General features: G+C 41.4%; 1 protein-coding gene and 1 long non-coding RNA gene across 2 annotated transcripts in view; both read right to left on the bottom strand.

Moving 5' to 3' along the window:
- The window catches only part of RTN1 (reticulon 1), a 281,316-nt gene that overhangs the window by 226,628 nt on the left and 38,018 nt on the right, over positions 1 to 16,670 (bottom strand). The window lies entirely within an intron of this gene.
- On the bottom strand, positions 2,303 to 9,783 carry LOC117069545. The gene is made up of 3 exons (XR_004431587.1): positions 9,772 to 9,783; positions 9,153 to 9,154; positions 2,303 to 2,411 (listed from the first exon to the last, which is right to left on the bottom strand). It is a non-coding gene; the product is annotated as an uncharacterized LOC117069545 (long non-coding RNA).

The following is a 16,670-nucleotide window of genomic DNA, read 5'->3' as shown; positions in this document are numbered from 1 at the left end:
AGTGGGAACTATAATTCAAGATGAGCTTTGAGTGGGGACACAGTCAAACCTTATCATATGCTATTGTCAACTTTGTCGAAGATCAGATGGTTGTAGGGATGTAGCTTTATTTTAGAGTTCTCTAATATGTTCCATTGGTCTGTGTCTGCTTTTGTACCAGTACTATGCTGTTTTCTTTACTGTAGTCTTGTAGCAGAGATTGAAGTTGGGTAGTGTGATGCCTCTGGCTTTGTTCTTTCTTTAAGATTGCTTTGGCTATTTGGGCTCCTTTTGGTTCTATATTAATTTCAGAACAGTTTTTTTTTCTAATTCTGTGAAAAATTACATTGGTAGTTTGATAGGAATAGCACTGAATCTATCTGTAAATTGCTCTGGGCAGTGTAGTCATTTTAACCACACTGATTCTTTCTATGCATGATCACGAAATGTTTTTCCATTTGCTTATGTCATCTCTGATTTCTTCGAACAGTGTTTTGCAGTTCTCATTGTAAAGATATTTTACCTCCCTGGTGCTGTATTCCTAGGTATTTTATTCCTTTTGTGGATATTGTGAATGGGATTTCATTCTTGATTTGGCTCTCAGCTTGGATGCTGTTGGTCTACAGAAATGCTCCTGATTTTTGTACATTGTTTCTAGTTTGTATCCTGAAACTTTACTAAAGTTGTTTATCAGCTCTTGGAGCCTTTGGATACACATTATAGGGTTTTCTAAGTATAGAATCATATAATCTGCAAAGACAGTTTCACTTCCTCTCTTCCTATTTGGATGTACTTTATGTCTTTCACTTGCCTGACTGCTCTAGGTAGGACTTCCAATAGTATGTTGAAAAGGAATGAAGACAGTGGGCATCCTTGTCTCATTCTGGTTCCCAAGGGGAATGCTTCCAGCTTTTGCCTGTTCAGTATGATGTTGACTGTAGGTTTGTCATAGATGGCTCTTACTATCTCGAGGTATGTTCTTTCGATGCCCAGTTTGTTGAGGGTTTTTAACATGAAGGAATGTTGAATTTTATTGAAAGCCTCTTTTTGTATCTATCGAGATGATTGTGTAGTTTTTAGTTCTGTTTATGTGAGAAATCACATTTACTGATTTGCATATGTTGAACCAGCCTTGCATCCCAGGAGTAAAGCCTACTTCATCATAGTGGATTCGCTTTTTGATCTGCTCCCGGGTTTAATTTGCTAGTATTTTGTTGAGGATTTTTGCGTCTATGTTCAACAAGGATATTGGCCTGAATTTTTCTTTATTCATTGTGTCTCTGCCAGGTTTTCATGTCAAAATAATGTTGGCCTCATAGAGTGAGTGAGAGAGGAGTTCCTCCTCCTCAGTTTCTTGGAATAATCTCAAGAGGCTTGGTACCAACTCTTCTTTGTTTATCTGGTAGAATTTGGCTGTGAATCCATCTGGCCTGGAGCTTTTTCTGGTTGGTAGGTTTTTTATTGTTGATTCAATTTTGAAACTCGTTAATGGTCTGTTCAGGATTTCAATTTCTTCCTGGTTCAGTCTTGGGAGATTGTATGTTTCCAGGAATTTACCCATTTCTTCTAGGTTTTCTAGTTTGTGTACACAGACGTGTTTGTAGTAGTCTCTGAGGGTTTCCTGTATTTCTGTGGGGTTGGTAGTAATGTTACTTTCGTCATTTCTGATGTGTTTATTTGGATCTTCTCTCTTTTGTTCTTTATTAATCTAGCTAGCAGTCTATCAATCTTGTTTAATATTTCAAAGAACAAACAGGCAGTTTCGTTGTTCTTTTACATCGATTTTCACATATCAATTTCATTCAGTTCTACTTTTGTGTCTGAAATTGGTGGGTTCTTGGTCTCACTGACTTCAAGTATGAAGCTGCGGACCCTCGTGGTGAATGTTACAGTTCTTAAAGATGGTGTGTCCAGAGTGTGTTCCTTCAGATACTCAGATGTGTCTGGAGTTTCTTCCTTCTGGTGGGCTTGTGGTCTCGCTGGCTTCAGGAGTGAAGCTGCAGACCTTCGCAGTGAGTGTTACAGCTCAAAAAGGCGGCTTGGACCCAAAGAGCGAGCAGCAGCAAGATTTATTGCAAAGACTGAAAGAACAAACCCTCCACAGTGTGTAAGGGGACCACAGCAGGTTGCAGCTGTTGGCCCCGGCAGCCTGCTTTTATTCCCTAATCTGACCCTACCCACATCCTGCTGATTGGCCCATTTTACAGGGAGTTGATTGGCCCATGTTACAGAGAGCTGATTGGCCCATTTTACAGAGAGCTAATTGGTCCATGTTACAGAGAGCTGATTGGCCCATTTTACAGAGCGCTAATTGGTCCGTTTTACAGAGAGCTGATTGGTCCGTTTACAAAACTTGAGGTAGACACACAGTGATGATTGGTGCATTTACAATCCTTTAGCTAGACATAAAAGTTCTCCAAGTCCCCACCAGACTCAGGAGCTCAGCTTGCTTCGCCTAGTGGATCCCATGACTGGGCCAGTGCCCTGTCCGCACTCCTCAGCCCTTGGGCAGTCAATGGGACTGGTCGCTGGGGAGCAGGGGGCAGCACCCATCAGGGAGGCTAGGCCGCAGGGAGGCTAGGGCCGCATGGAAGCCCACGGGGCCAGGTGGCTCGGCCATGGTGGGCTGCAGGTTGTAAGCCCTGCCCCACAGGCAGGCGGCTGAGGCCCAGTGAGAATTCGAGCATGGTGCGGGCAGGCCGGCAGTGCTGGGGGACTGGCACACCCTCCGCAGCTGCTGGCCCAGGTGCTAAACCCCTCACTGCCCCAGCTGGAGCTCACACAAGCGCTGTGCACAGCCCAGGTTCCCATCCGCGCCTCTCTCTCCACACCTCCCTGCAAGCAGAGGGAGCCAGCTCCAGCCTCTGTCAGCCCAGAGAGGGGCTCCCACAGTGCAGCAGTGGGCTGAAAGGCTCCTGGAGCCCCCAGCCAGAGTGGACGCCAAGGTCAAGGAGGCATCCAGAGCGAGCGCTGCTAGCATGTTGTCACCTCTCACTCTGACTTTGGTTATTTCTTTTCTTCTGTAAGCTTTGGGGTTGGTTTGCCCATGTTGTTCTAGTTCCTTTAGGTGTGATGTTAGCTTGTGAATTTTGAGATTTTTCCAACTTATTGATGTAGGCATTTGGTGCTATAAACTTTCCTCTTAACATTGCTTTAGCTATATCCCAGAGACTCTGGTAAGTTTGTACCTTTGTTTTCATTAGTTTCAAATAACTTTTTTTATTTTTGCCTTAATTTCATTCTTTACCTGAAAGTCATTCAGGAGCAGGTTGTTTAATTTTGATGTAATTGTATGACTCTGAGTGATCTTCTTGGTATTGATTTCTATTTTTATTGTGCTGTGGTCCAAGAGTATGTTTGGTATATTTTCTTTTTTTTTTTAACTTGTTGAAAATTGCTTTATGGCCAAGGGTAAGGGAAAGATTCGGGAAATTTTGGTGGACAATATCCTCAACAATGTTTCTCAAGTTGCTTGCTCTCTCTCCATCTCTTTTAGGAAGACCAATGAGTTGCAGGCTATCTTTACATAATCCAATATTTCTCAGAGATTTTGTTCATTTTGTTATTAAATAGTTTTCAAATGCCAATTTACTGGGTTTTCTTTCTTGTATGTCATTTTGAACCAATTATTTACCTTCTCTAAGCTTAAGTGTCCTCATATGTCAAACATACCCACCTCTGCAGTGTTATTTAAGAATCAATGAAATAATGTTCTTAAAATGCTGAACCCAATACCTGGATGTAGTAAAGATTCAATAGATGATAACTATAATGTCTACTTATCCACTTTCAATTTAGTGTTCTTTCAGATTTGTAAGTACTCCTATTATGTTTTATGTATTACAATAAACATAAACTTGATGAAATGATTGAAAATATTTTCTCTCATTCTACCACGTTCTTTATTACCTTAATTTTGCTTTTTCTTACTGTATGGATGGCTTTATAAAATAAATACTTGTGAAAGAGGGCCTATGGGCCTCTGCTAATACTGTAGCTTTATTTTCTGAATTCTGTGACAATGATTTTGGTGGTTAAAATGTGTAGAGGGTGGAGAGTTCACTCTTTGATTCACAATCATTTCCTAAAAGTGCCCAAAAAGTAATCTCCAGAAAAGTAAGATGTTATACAGTGTTTACCCTGCAAATGTTTGTATTCATGTGACTCTAGACATCTGTTTTACAGGAAAATACTCCCCTTGCTTCCCTTTGGCCAAGCGACACCTGAAGAAAAATGTGGTGACAGCTCCCATGCTGGAGTCCTTCACTTTTATTCAAGGGGTCACTGGGTTTTTTTCCCAAATAGTTTTAGGTACTGCAGCCACAAAAAGGGTTGACATCTAGTTTAAAAAGCTACTACAATGCATTTTACGTTTTAATGTCTTTTTTTTTTTTTTTTGAGGCGGAGTCTCGCTCTGTCGCCCGGACTAGAGTGCAGTGGCCGGATCTCAGCTCACTGCAAGCTCCGCCTCCCGGGTTTACGCCATTCTCCTGCCTCAGCCTCCCGAGTAGCTGGGACTACAGGTGCCCGCCACCTCGCCCAGCTATTTTTAGTAGAGACGGGGTTTCACCGTGTTAGCCAGGATGGTCTCGATCTCCTGACCTCGTGATCCGCCCGTCTCGGCCTCCCAAAGTGCTGGGATTACAGGCTTGAGCCACCGCGCCCGGCCCGTTTTAATGTCTTATTTGCCAACTAAAAAATCTAGATCTCCAATTTCAAGTTGTCATTAGAGTTAATATTCTCATTGGATGAACCTGGAGAGCATTATGCTAAGTGAAAAAAGGCAGAGAAAGACAAATACTGCATGACTTCACTTATACGTGGAATCTTAAAAAGCTGAACTCGTAGAAACAGAGTAGAATGGTGGTTGCCAGGGGCTGGGGGAGGGAGGAAATGGAGAGATGCTGGTCAAAGGGTAAAAACTTTCAGTTATAAGATAAATGTTTTGGAAACCTAATGTAAAGCATAGTGACTCCAGTTAATAATACTATAGTGTACACGTGAAATTAACTTGTTCTAGAGAGCTGTCCTTTGCATTGCAGAATCTTTACTAACATCCCTAGCCTCTACCCACTAGGTGCCAATAGCACCCCTGAGTCATGTCTGTTAAAGATGTCTCTAGGCATTGATAAATTTCCCCTGGGGAGAAAAACTGCTTCCCCACACCCGTCTGAGAACCTTAGCTCACCATCTTGTATCTGACCTCTGGGTTACCTGGCCTATAGCCTTTGCTTACCAGCCCTAATACAGTTTAGGCAATGACTGCTCTGCTTCTCCCAGCCCTTTCCTGCAGCCTGAGGTATCCAGGAAAATGCTCTGATTCAGGGCAAGTTGCCATAAAATAGTTTTAAAAATAGTTACAATGTGTTTTCTGTTTTGTCAAAGTTTTATCAGCCTGAGGGGAAGCTGCCTGTGGTGTAGCCAGCAGCATGAGAGGAAGGCGGCTGTGTCCCGGCCTTCTGGACTTGCATGCAGCTGGCCGCAGCAGGGCCTTCTTCCAGAAGCACCCCTGCTGGAAGGCCAGCCTAGTGCTGCATCAAACCACGGAGTCCACACACAGCACAGTGGCCAAGGAATAGTGTTACTGTGTGTTCTTCGAGTTACACAGAATTTTAGAGTTTACCTTCCTCAGTGCCCCCATTTTACCCTCCATTTTAGAGAAAATAAAACATAGACCTTGGGGATGCCACAGAAACTAAATAGCATTACCCAAGCTCTCAAAGTTACTTAGTGACTGAACTCACACCAGGAGCCTGTAACCTCATCACAGGCCACTCACTCCAGGAATGGTATGAGTAGGGACCTAACAGTTTGTGGTACCCATTCCCAGTACCCTAGTTCAGATACTTCATTCATTAGTATTGACTTTTCTATTTGCACTTGCATGTTTTGCACTATTAAACATATCATAGAATACTTATATTTCCTTAACACCCAATCAAAAAGAGCAGTCCATGGGAAAGCAAGAAACCACAATATCAGGAGTTTAGAAAAGCACCAACAAGAAAAAAGAAAGAGAGAGAGAGAGGACACAGTTGCTGAGCACAAACTATACTGAGCACAAACTAAACACTTCAGACTAATGATCTCAGTACTTTTCAGCATGATCCTATGAAGTGCATCTGAAGACCAGCTCTACCACTAAACAGCTAGATAACCTTTGGTAAGTTAAACTCTCTGTGCCTGTTTCCTCATCAATAAAATGGGTTAAGTGATAGAATTTATCTCATCATGTAGTTGTGGAGGTGAAATGACACTGTATATAAAACGCTCAGCAGAACAGCTGGCACACTGTAAGCACTTCATACCTGTTACTGATTGTTGTCCTGGATTCCAGTGAGCTATGTCTATGTCACCTCCATATTCAGACTGCCATATTTCCAGTCCCAGTCTGGTTATGTGACCATCACTTACAGAAGCTCATTGGAAGCCCCAGAATTCCTCCCCCTGACTTTGCATTGACTAATGGCTCCTGTGAACAAGCTATGAGAAACACAAAGATCGCAAGGATAATCTCATTGCTTCACAGAGGCGCACTTTTGCTAAACAAATGTTTTTAGCCAGAAATTCAAACTTTAAATAAGAAGAAAATAGTGTTTCTTCCCAGGCAGCACACAGTTTTTCATCTAGCAAATGTTTATTGAGTACCAACTCTGTGCCAGGCTCTATACCAGTCTCTAGGATATCATGGAAAAAGGACAGAGCCCTGATTTCATGGTTATCACATCCTAGTGTAGGGAAGACAATAAAAAATAACTAAAATATAATATCAGCAGTGATGAGTACAAAAAAATGAAATAAAATAGACTTGACTATTAGAGAGAGATAGAGGGTGGGAGCAGAGTATTTAGAATGGGTAGCCCCGCAGGCGGCATTTGGGCTAGTAGCTGGATGACAAGAAGCATAGGTGACAGTTTGAGGACACCAAATCTATCTATAGCCAACAAGGATATGTATATATGTGTGTTTTGTTGTTGTTGTTGTTGTGTGTGTGTGTGTGTGTGTGTGTGTGTGTGATGGAGTCTCGCTCTGTCGCCCAGGCTGGAGTGCAGTGGCATGATCTCCACTCACTGCAAGCTCCACCTCCCAGGTCCACGCCATTCCCCTGCCTCAGCCTCCTGAGTAGCTGGGACTGCAGGTGCCCACCACCACGCCCAGCTAATTTTTTGTATTTTTAGTAGAGACGGGGTTTCACTGTGTTAGCCAAGATGGTCTCGATCTCCTGACCTCGTGATCCACCTGCCTCAGCCTCCCAAAGTGCTGGAATTACAGGCATGAGCCACCGCGCCTGGCCGTATGTGGTTCTTACTGCAGTTTCTTTCTTTGCGTCACTTGGGTTCATTTTCTCACTGGGTTTGCCCTCCTGTTGGCTGCCATAACAACGTGGGCACATCATTGTATTTTGCCCACCCAGTCACTCCTCAGCCCACACTCTGCTCCTACCCAATCCTAGCAACTAGTCATGGAAACATTATTTAGAAAACAATAGAGTCCCTAACTCTTTGCATCAGCTCCAAGGACTATTAAGCTGTAACTGATAATAAATCAGGCAGCCCTGTCCCAGGAGAAATCCTCGGTCATTAACTATCCTTCACAAATAATTCGCTTGGCCTCCTCAAGCCAGTTTCTATCTTGCTTTCAACAAAAGGCTCAGGGCAGCCAACCCAGGTGACTTACAATAGCCCTGCCTGACACCAGATGATATTCTTATCTATGCTTTGTAATCAGACTCTCCTATTTTCACTCTGGATATATCTGCATTCAGGGCACGTCTTTTGATTTCAAATATTTCTGTAAGATATACTCCCAGAAGCTGCACCCTAGGTACAGTTTGTTTCTACTCATCTGTGGTATCTAATTTAAGTTCTCCCATACAAGAAGATAAGCAGAATGCCTCTGTGTTTTATGAGCTATGATATAAGACCAAAATAAGTTACTACCCTATCTATCTCCCAGGAAATGAGTTCAGGTGAGGCTTGTTTACTTTTATTCACCTTATATTGGAATGTGGCTTAGCAAGTGCAATCTTACATCTTGAATGATAATTCAGAATCATTTCTTCTGACACTGACATTCCCTCTCTGTATCTTTGAAATCATCTTCTGAAGACCTTCAAATATTTGTCCTCAGTTTTTATTCTCAAAGGAAAGCCAAAGAATTAAACAAATATGGCCGGGTGCGGTGGCTCACGCCTGTAATCCCAGCACTTTGGGAGGCCGAGACGGGCGGATCACGAGGTCAGGAAATCAAGACCATCCTGGCTAACATGGTGAAACCCCGTCTCTACTAAAAATACAAAAATTAGCCAGGCGTGGTGGCGGGCACCTGTAGTCCCAGCTACTCAGGAGGCTAAGGCAGGAGAATGGTGTCAACTCGGGAGGTGGAGCTTGCAGTGAGTGGAGATCGCGCCACTGCACTCCAGTCTGGGCGACAGAGCGAGACTCTGTCTCAAAAAAAAAAAAAAAATTAAACAAATATGACCACAACTACTCCATGATCTAATTATTCTCTCAATATTGAAGTACTAGGTTAACCATACATCATTAGAATGGAGAGAGGAAGAGAGAGCCTGAGACCAGTGTAAATCCTGAACAGAAGCCAGGGATTTACAATGTTCAGCCTCTAGAGTGCTGTGCTCATTTCTGGGTTGGACAAAGCCCACCTTAAGAGGATTGTGGAGAACGCCGGCTAGAGTACAGAGGGAAGACTGGACAGAGATCTGAAAGAAGAGATCGGTGGGGATGAGCTGGTATTATGGGGCCCAGAGGGAAGGTTGCAGACTTCTATTTATATCCCAGCAGCACAAGAAAAATGGGCAGCCCTAAAACCAGATGTCAGTGGTCCAATTGTTTTCCAGTTTTTCAGAAGTCCTTACGAAAGTGTCCCCATCATAAAACACCTGGCCACAGGGGAACATGCACTGCTGACTTCAACTTCAACTGGGATATGATTTTTCTCCCAAAGGTAGATGGCTACAAAAATCTCATAGTGGGGGAGAGGGAAGTAACATGATTTCAGAATGAAAATCTTAACTCAAAAGATACATATACTCGTAGATAAATTTTCGAAGGCAATGAAAGTCTATAGTTTGGCAAATAAGGAAGGAATGTGGCCTGTAAATGCAAGGTAGAATTAATTCTATGCCTAACGGAATCTCTCTCTGCCTGCCATACTTCTGCCAAATATTATTATTATTATTCAACCTCCCAGACTTCCACCATATCCTTGGATGATCCCACTGCTCAATACCGAAGCAGCTGAAAAATGATGGACTTTAGGACACTTAACCCCTCTAAGTCTCCAGATGAGCTGCTTATTTCCCATCCTTTATACCTAAAAGGCTAGCAACTACACAGCAATACATCATTCATTCATTAACATTTTAAAGTACCTTCTACAACAATGTTTTGGGAGGGATTTAAAGATGAATAAGATGTACTCTCTTAGGGAGCTTGTGATCTGGCAGATGAGCAATAAAAATACATGTGAGTAACTACAACAGGGAAAAACATGCTATTGCACAAAAGCGGGGGCAATCAAAATGTGATGGGGGTTTGAAGAGTTTCATGCTCCTGTAATTAAGGTATGCATTTAAAAAAACACCTCTATTAGTCAAAATAGAACAGCTAATGCTGAGGTGACCCCAAAATCTCAGTGACTTAAATATTTTATAGTTATGTAAGTTACACCCATGGGGGAAGTACTGAAGAATGCTATATGGGATTTTTCTCTATTATTTTTGCAACTTCCTGTAAATCTATACTTAAAAATATAAATAGATAGATGGAAGACAGCTAGACATAGGTGGAGGGCAGGGGACCAAACAACCTTTCATTTCCTGCTCATGCTCCCTGTCCAGGCAGGTTGGCTTGGGGACTCTGCTCTCCCCAGTCCTCACACAGGGAGCAGGCAGAGGGAGGCCCCACTCCTGCACTTCCGCAAAGCAAGAGGAAGGAAATGTGGTGACGCACACACTCATTCTTAAAACTTTTACCCTGAAGAGGCACACAACATTTCCACTCCTGTTTCATTAGCCACACCAAATCATATGGCCATACCTAACTTCCAGGGGACAGGAATGTACCCAGAGAAAAACCAAAAATATTTCTCAAATAGCATTAATGAATATTGTACCCAAAGACACAAACTGTATGCTGAGTCATTGGGGTTTGAGAGTTTTTTATTTTTAAAAATAGCATGTATTTTTGGGGGGCATGTGTTTAGTCTTGTGTGACTTTCTTATAACAACAAGGTAAACTCTGAAATGCATTTAATCTAGAACACAGTCACCCAAACTGGTTAACTGTGGAATAACTATGCGGCCTTCTCTCCATTGTTTAGCCCTCTGCCCACCAACAGCACCCTGCTGTTACAATTCCTTCCTGAAGGCATTACACAGAATATGAATCATTGTGGATAATGCTGGTTGGAAAGTGATCCCAACTACATCGGATATGAATATGAATTTTAAAGTGGCCAAAGATCTTCAGTGCCAACATTAAAGATGTTTTGTGCTGATTCTTCAAGTGCATTCTGTAAGAAGACTATCAAACAGCAAGCCACAATGAAACCAATGCTCTCACTCACAAAGTCTGCAATGTTAGCATCCTTCCTAAAGTCAAGGAAGCTTACGGAAGTCTCTATCTGGGTAGCAATAGGGAAAGTGATGAATGAGGACCAAGGAGCCCAAAAATAAGGTGACTGTAGTCAGGGCAGCATCATGGGAAAGAACCAGGATGCCTACTAGAGAGGTGCCTCCTACAGGTTGTGTGACTCTGAGCAAATAGTTTACCTTCTCCAAGCCTCCTTTTCTTCATCTTTAAAATCAGGAGATTATCTCAGGTCATCTCTGAGGCCTTTTCAAATTAAGAGCCAGATCATTTGTGCTTGAGTAACAGCTCTGTCCCTAATTAGCAATATGACCTTCAGTACGTACTTATCATCTCTGTGCCTTAATTTTCTGATCTGCAAAATAAGGATGGTAATGGATCTAGTTCATAGGGTGGTTTTAAGGAGTAAATGAATTAACATATGTAAAGCCTTGAGAACAGTGCCTAGCATGTGACAAAGGCTAAATAATTATTATCTACATTATCATTGTTGGCATTACTATTATTAATCTAAGAGGAAGACAGAGAAGCAATGCTCCAAATTCTCAGCTCTGGGTCCTGGACCAGTTCATGAAAAGATGTAAGTATGTTTTAGATCAGTTTCCCAATGAGTATGAGTTTAAAGATAAAAGTTAAAGGTATCAGTTATGAGTCAAAAGAACAAATTTTAAATTATTACTTTGCTAGCTTCTGGACATTAGAAAAATCCAATACTCTTCATCTACACTTGAAAGAAGGACATACCTCCTCAACCCATCTGTGGTGGTGAATTTTATGTGTCAACTTGACTGGGCCAGGGGGTGCCCAGATACCTGCTCAGACTTATTCTTGATGTTTCTATGAAGATGTTTTTGGATGTGATTAACATTTAAATCAGTAGACTGAGTAAAGCAGATCCCCCTCCCTAATGTGGTGGGCCTCATCCAATCAGTTGAAGGCCTGAACAGAACAAAGAGTCTGACCCTCCCTCAAGTAAGAAAGGATTTCTTCTGCCTAACTGCCTTCAACCTGAGACACTGACTTTTCATGCTTGTGGACACAAACTGAAACACTGGCTCTCTTGGGGACTCAAGCTGGCCAACCTTCAGACTGGAACTACATCATCAGATCTTCCAGGTCTTCAGGTTTTGCCGACTCATCCTGCAGATCTCAGGACTTGTCAGCCTCCATAACTGTGTGTGAGCTAATTTCTTACAACAAATCAATCTTTCTCTCTCTCTCTCCATATGTATGTGTGTATATGTATAAAATGAATTTCAAGAAAAGACTTTAAGAAAAAAGAAAGTGTCCTACATCTCTTTTTCATTCTATCTGTTGCTCTCTTGGCAGTCCCAGAACTTGACAGTAGGGCAGGATCTATATATATATATATGTGTGTGTGTGTGTATATACATATAATCCATATATGTATTGGTTCTGTCTCTCTGGAGAACACTCACGAACTTACCAGCCGACACTGCCTTGTTTCCCCCTCACTCTCTGTGGCACAGAAGACGGCCCTCCTAGTCAAGGCAGTGTGAGGCAACATGTCTCTAGCATCACACTGATAATCTCTCCACACTCTGGTAAAACTGACTTAGACTGAAGACCATGGGCTTTGGAGAGTCACAATACATGCCAAGCTCCACAGGAGCAGCGATGGAACAAATTATAATCTGAATTTAGGGTTACAAGGATCTTAAAAGGGTCATTAAACACCTCCCCCAACTCTAAGTTTGGATATGTAGTCCCTGAGAGGTTATACTACCAAAATGAAATATATAGACCAAAAAAATGAAGGCCCAGTGTAAGGAAGTACACATTGTCTTCAGATCCTTGTACCTGTGGTAATGAGATAGAGTATGATAAACAAATAACCAACCTTCTCTTCCATATTGAAGAACAATTTGGTTGCATGAGCTCCAAGATTTTAAGAAAAAATAAAGTTCCCTACATCTTTTTTTTTTTTTCATTATTTCTATTACTCCTTATTCTGTGAAGGCTCTACAATGACCTCTGCCTTAGACAGGTTCCGGAGATTTACGATCTTGTTGTTGGTCATGGAAACTCCCTCCTCTCCTCACTGCTCCAGCATGTTGCAAACACCCCTATCATCCCTCAGTGCCCTGTATTATAATTACTGTTTCCTCCTTATGGAGCCCATGTGCTCTTCCAGCATGAAGATTGTGCCTTATTTATTTATGACTTCCCAGAGGCCATAAATGGTCATTGAATCCATTTCCTTTTCTCCTCCTTCCCTTAGAGTGTAGGGTGTGTCAAGAAAAGAACAGTCCTAGAATATGGCTGTGGTGCAGGATCCAGGGTCCAAGCCCATGTGGCTCCCACCTACCTATTCAAGGGTTCAGGGATGCCAGGGAATACTCCTCAGAAGGGGCTTCCACTTGTACCTGTCAGCTCTTCTCCCTTAGACCAGGCCAGAGGCCTGATGTTCCAGAGGACAATACATTTGTTTATATACTTTTCCTCATCATCTGTAGGAAAGCCAACACCTTTCTAAAGCTTGGAGGAAATGTCTTGAGGACGTTCCCCAGAATGCACTGTGGAGGTGCCTCACCACTATGCTGGGCAAAAGAGCACAGTTCTGCCAAGGCTTGCTCTCCTCATTCACACTGGGGGCAGGCGATGCTTTTCCCATTTACATTGACCTCTTGTGCTAACATAAACAGAGACGCTATGGTGTATTACTCTTTACCAAACCCTTAATGCATCCTTATTCTGTGAAGGCTCTACAATGACCTCTGCCTTAGACAGGTTCCAGAGATTTATGATCTTGTTGTTGGTCATGGAAACTCCCTCCTCTCCTCACTGCTCCAGCATGTTGCAAACACCCCATCATCCCTCAGTGCCCTGTATTATAATTACTGTTTCCTCCTTATGGAGTCCATGTGCTCTTCCAGCATGAAGATTGTGCCTTATTTATTTATGACTTCCCAGAGGCCATAAATGGTCATTGAATCCATTTCCTTTTCTCCTCCTTCCCTTAGAGTATAGGGTGTTAAGAAAAGAACTATACAGAGCAAATCAAGAAAGCACTCTAAAATGATTACACATCAGGAAGCATCTTTATAATTGAGGTACACCAGCATGTCTGGAAGGGAATACGACAATGGGGCCTCAGGAGAAAAAGTAATGATAAGATATATCTGGGTTAACTGCTAAACTGAAGCCTGAATAAATATTTTCCAAGAAGCAGAACTTACAAGACTAGAGAAACAGTTCATAACTCAGATATATATGTCTGAAAATGGGACATTTATATCCAAATGAATTCCTATGGGAGATGTAAGTCTAAGAGGGACAGAAATAATGAAAAACAAAAAATAAATTTTGACTGTCTCATGGTGATTGACAAATGTTCAATGCAGTAATATATAAAACTCAATTATAGGAAAATATTAAATAATTGTGAAATAGTGACATGATTTACACACCAATTTTATTTGAAAAAAATTTTTCTTTCCAAATTTTATTTTATATTTAGGGGGCACATATGCAGGTTTGTTACATGGATAAATTGTGTGTCTTGGGAGTTTGGTGTACATATAATTTTGTCCCCCAGGTAATGGGCATAGTACCCAATAGGTTGTTTTTCAATCTTCACCCTCCTCCCGCCCTCCACCCTCCAGTAGGCCCTAGTGTCTATTGTTTCCTTCTTTGTGTACACTAATTTTAGAGAATATGCAGGCTCTAGTAAACGATATGGCAATTTCCATTTATTCAGTGCACAAACAATAAGAAAGGTCACGCAGTCATATTACTCCCCAAAGCAAAAGCTATCTCTGAAACATTGCAAGATTCTTTTAAACAACCAATAATTCACAGTTCTCCCTTGATTTAAAAATCATTTCCTTAAGAAAAACCAAGTTGGAGGGCTATTACTACCTAATTTCAAAACTTATAGAGCTAGAGTTATCAAGAGCATATGGTGTTTGCCTAAAGATAGATCGATCAATGGAACAGAATAGAGAGTCCATAACTGGACTCCCACATAAATGGACAACTGATTTTCAATAAAGGCAATTCATTGGAGAAAGGATAGTCTTCCAAAATATGACGCTGGAAAAAAATGAATATCCAAATGCAAAAAGGAAAAAAGATGAACTTACATCCATATCTCACATCATATACAAAAATTAACTTAAAACATAGGCCTACGTATAAAATCTGAAACTACAAAATTTCTAGAAGAAAACACAGGAAAAAACCTTTGTCATCTTTGGTTAGGCAAAGATTTCTTAGACACAACACCAAAAGCACATTCCATAAAAGAATGAATTGATAAATTGGACTTGTTCAAAAATTAAACCTTGTTCTCTTTAAAACAGACTGTTAAGGGAATGAAAAGACAAGCCACAGACTGGGGAGAAATATTTGCACATCATATACCTGATAAAGGACTTGTGTGCAAAATACATGAAGCACTATTAAAACACAATAATAAGAAAAAATCTGATAGTAAAATGCGCAACAGTTTTGAACAGATACCCAAGAAGACATACGGCTAGCAAAAAAGATATATGGCATTTGTAGCACAGAAAAAGCAAGTGGCACAGAAAAATCTAATAGTGAAATGGGCAACAGTTTTGAACAGATATCTCATGAAAGAAGATATATGGCTAGCAAAGAAGATACATGGCATTTGTAGCACAGAAAAAGCAAGTAGCAAAGAAAAAATTCAAAATCATGATTCATTAGAGAAAGTCAAGTTAAAACCACAGTGAAATGCCACTACATGCCTATTAGAATGGTCAAAATCAAAAGGAAAGACAATAGCAAATCTTGGTAAGGATGTGAAGAAATTGAACTCCTGTATACTGGTGGGAATGTAAAATAGTACAGTCACTTTAGAAAACAGTTTGGCAGTTTCTTGGAAGGTTAAATGTGTACCTTCTTTATGATCCAGCCATTCTACTCCCAAGTATTAATCCAAGAAAATTGAAAGCAGATGTTAATACAAACACTGGTACATAATGTTAACAGCTTCATTTGTAATATCCCAAATTGGAAACAACCCCAATGACTATCACCAGGTGAATGAGTAAACACACTGTGATGTAGCCATACAATGTAGTACTCCTCAGCAACAAAAAGGGATGAAATGCTGATACACCCAACAACATGAATGAATATCAAAATAATTATGTGGGGTGAAAGAAGCTAGATTAAAAAAAAAAACAGCATATGTGGTATGATTCCATTTATATAAAAATCAAGGAAACTAATGAGAAGTGACCAAAAAGGGGCAGGGAGAGGGCAGGCCCAGTGAAACTTGTGAGTGATGGATGTGTTCATTTCTTGATTGTGCTAATGGCTTCACAGGTCTGTACACATGTCAAATTTATTGTACCCTTTAAATATGTATAGTTTCTTTTATGTTGATTTTACTTCAATAAAACTTTTTTAAAAGATAATAATAATTTCATTCATTTATTCAGCAAAACTTTGTTCAGCGCCTTCTCTGTTCCAGGCACTGTTGTAGGCACTAGGATTCAATAGTGATCAAACTGGACAAAATATAATAAAAATAGTATCTGCATTTTATACATAAAATTACTTACTTAAGGCCAGTAAAAAAAAGTTAGAAACTGACAGAGTCTGGAGCAGGCCCTCCTGTAGCATTTGCAGGGCCCAGGGCAAGAGCACAAATAGAGGCCCAGAGCAAATATCTAATATATTGAAGAGATCAATCAAGCTGTACCCCAAGCTGCACACTTCCTCCAAGGCCCTACAAGCCTGAGGCTAAGAACCCCCATTCCTGGGGCAGCCCTGCCATTCACAAGCCTGAAGAAGGACATGAAAATACTGGGACAGGATGGAAGCTGGGTCTCCTTGAGGCCTCACTTTCCAGACACAGGATTTCCAGATGGCCTCCTAAAACTACACTGCATGGGCAGAGCAGAGGACCGGAGTGCAGTTATCTGGGGAGCTCTGTCTGCCTAGGCACCTGCTGGTGTCTAAGACAGAGGCTGAAACTTTCTTCTTCCTCTCGGTGGACTCCTCCACTCTCACATCTACATCCTTGTCTATGCCTGCAGGCTCAGGTGGTCCTGGTCATTTGCTCACCTGGTTCCTGAACTTGAA

Source organism: Trachypithecus francoisi, unplaced genomic scaffold (genome assembly GCF_009764315.1).
Source record: "Trachypithecus francoisi isolate TF-2019V2 unplaced genomic scaffold, Tfra_2.0 Lachesis_group3, whole genome shotgun sequence".
Taxonomy (NCBI): Eukaryota; Metazoa; Chordata; class Mammalia; order Primates; family Cercopithecidae; genus Trachypithecus; species Trachypithecus francoisi.
This window is presented reverse-complemented; position numbering and strand designations above follow the sequence as displayed.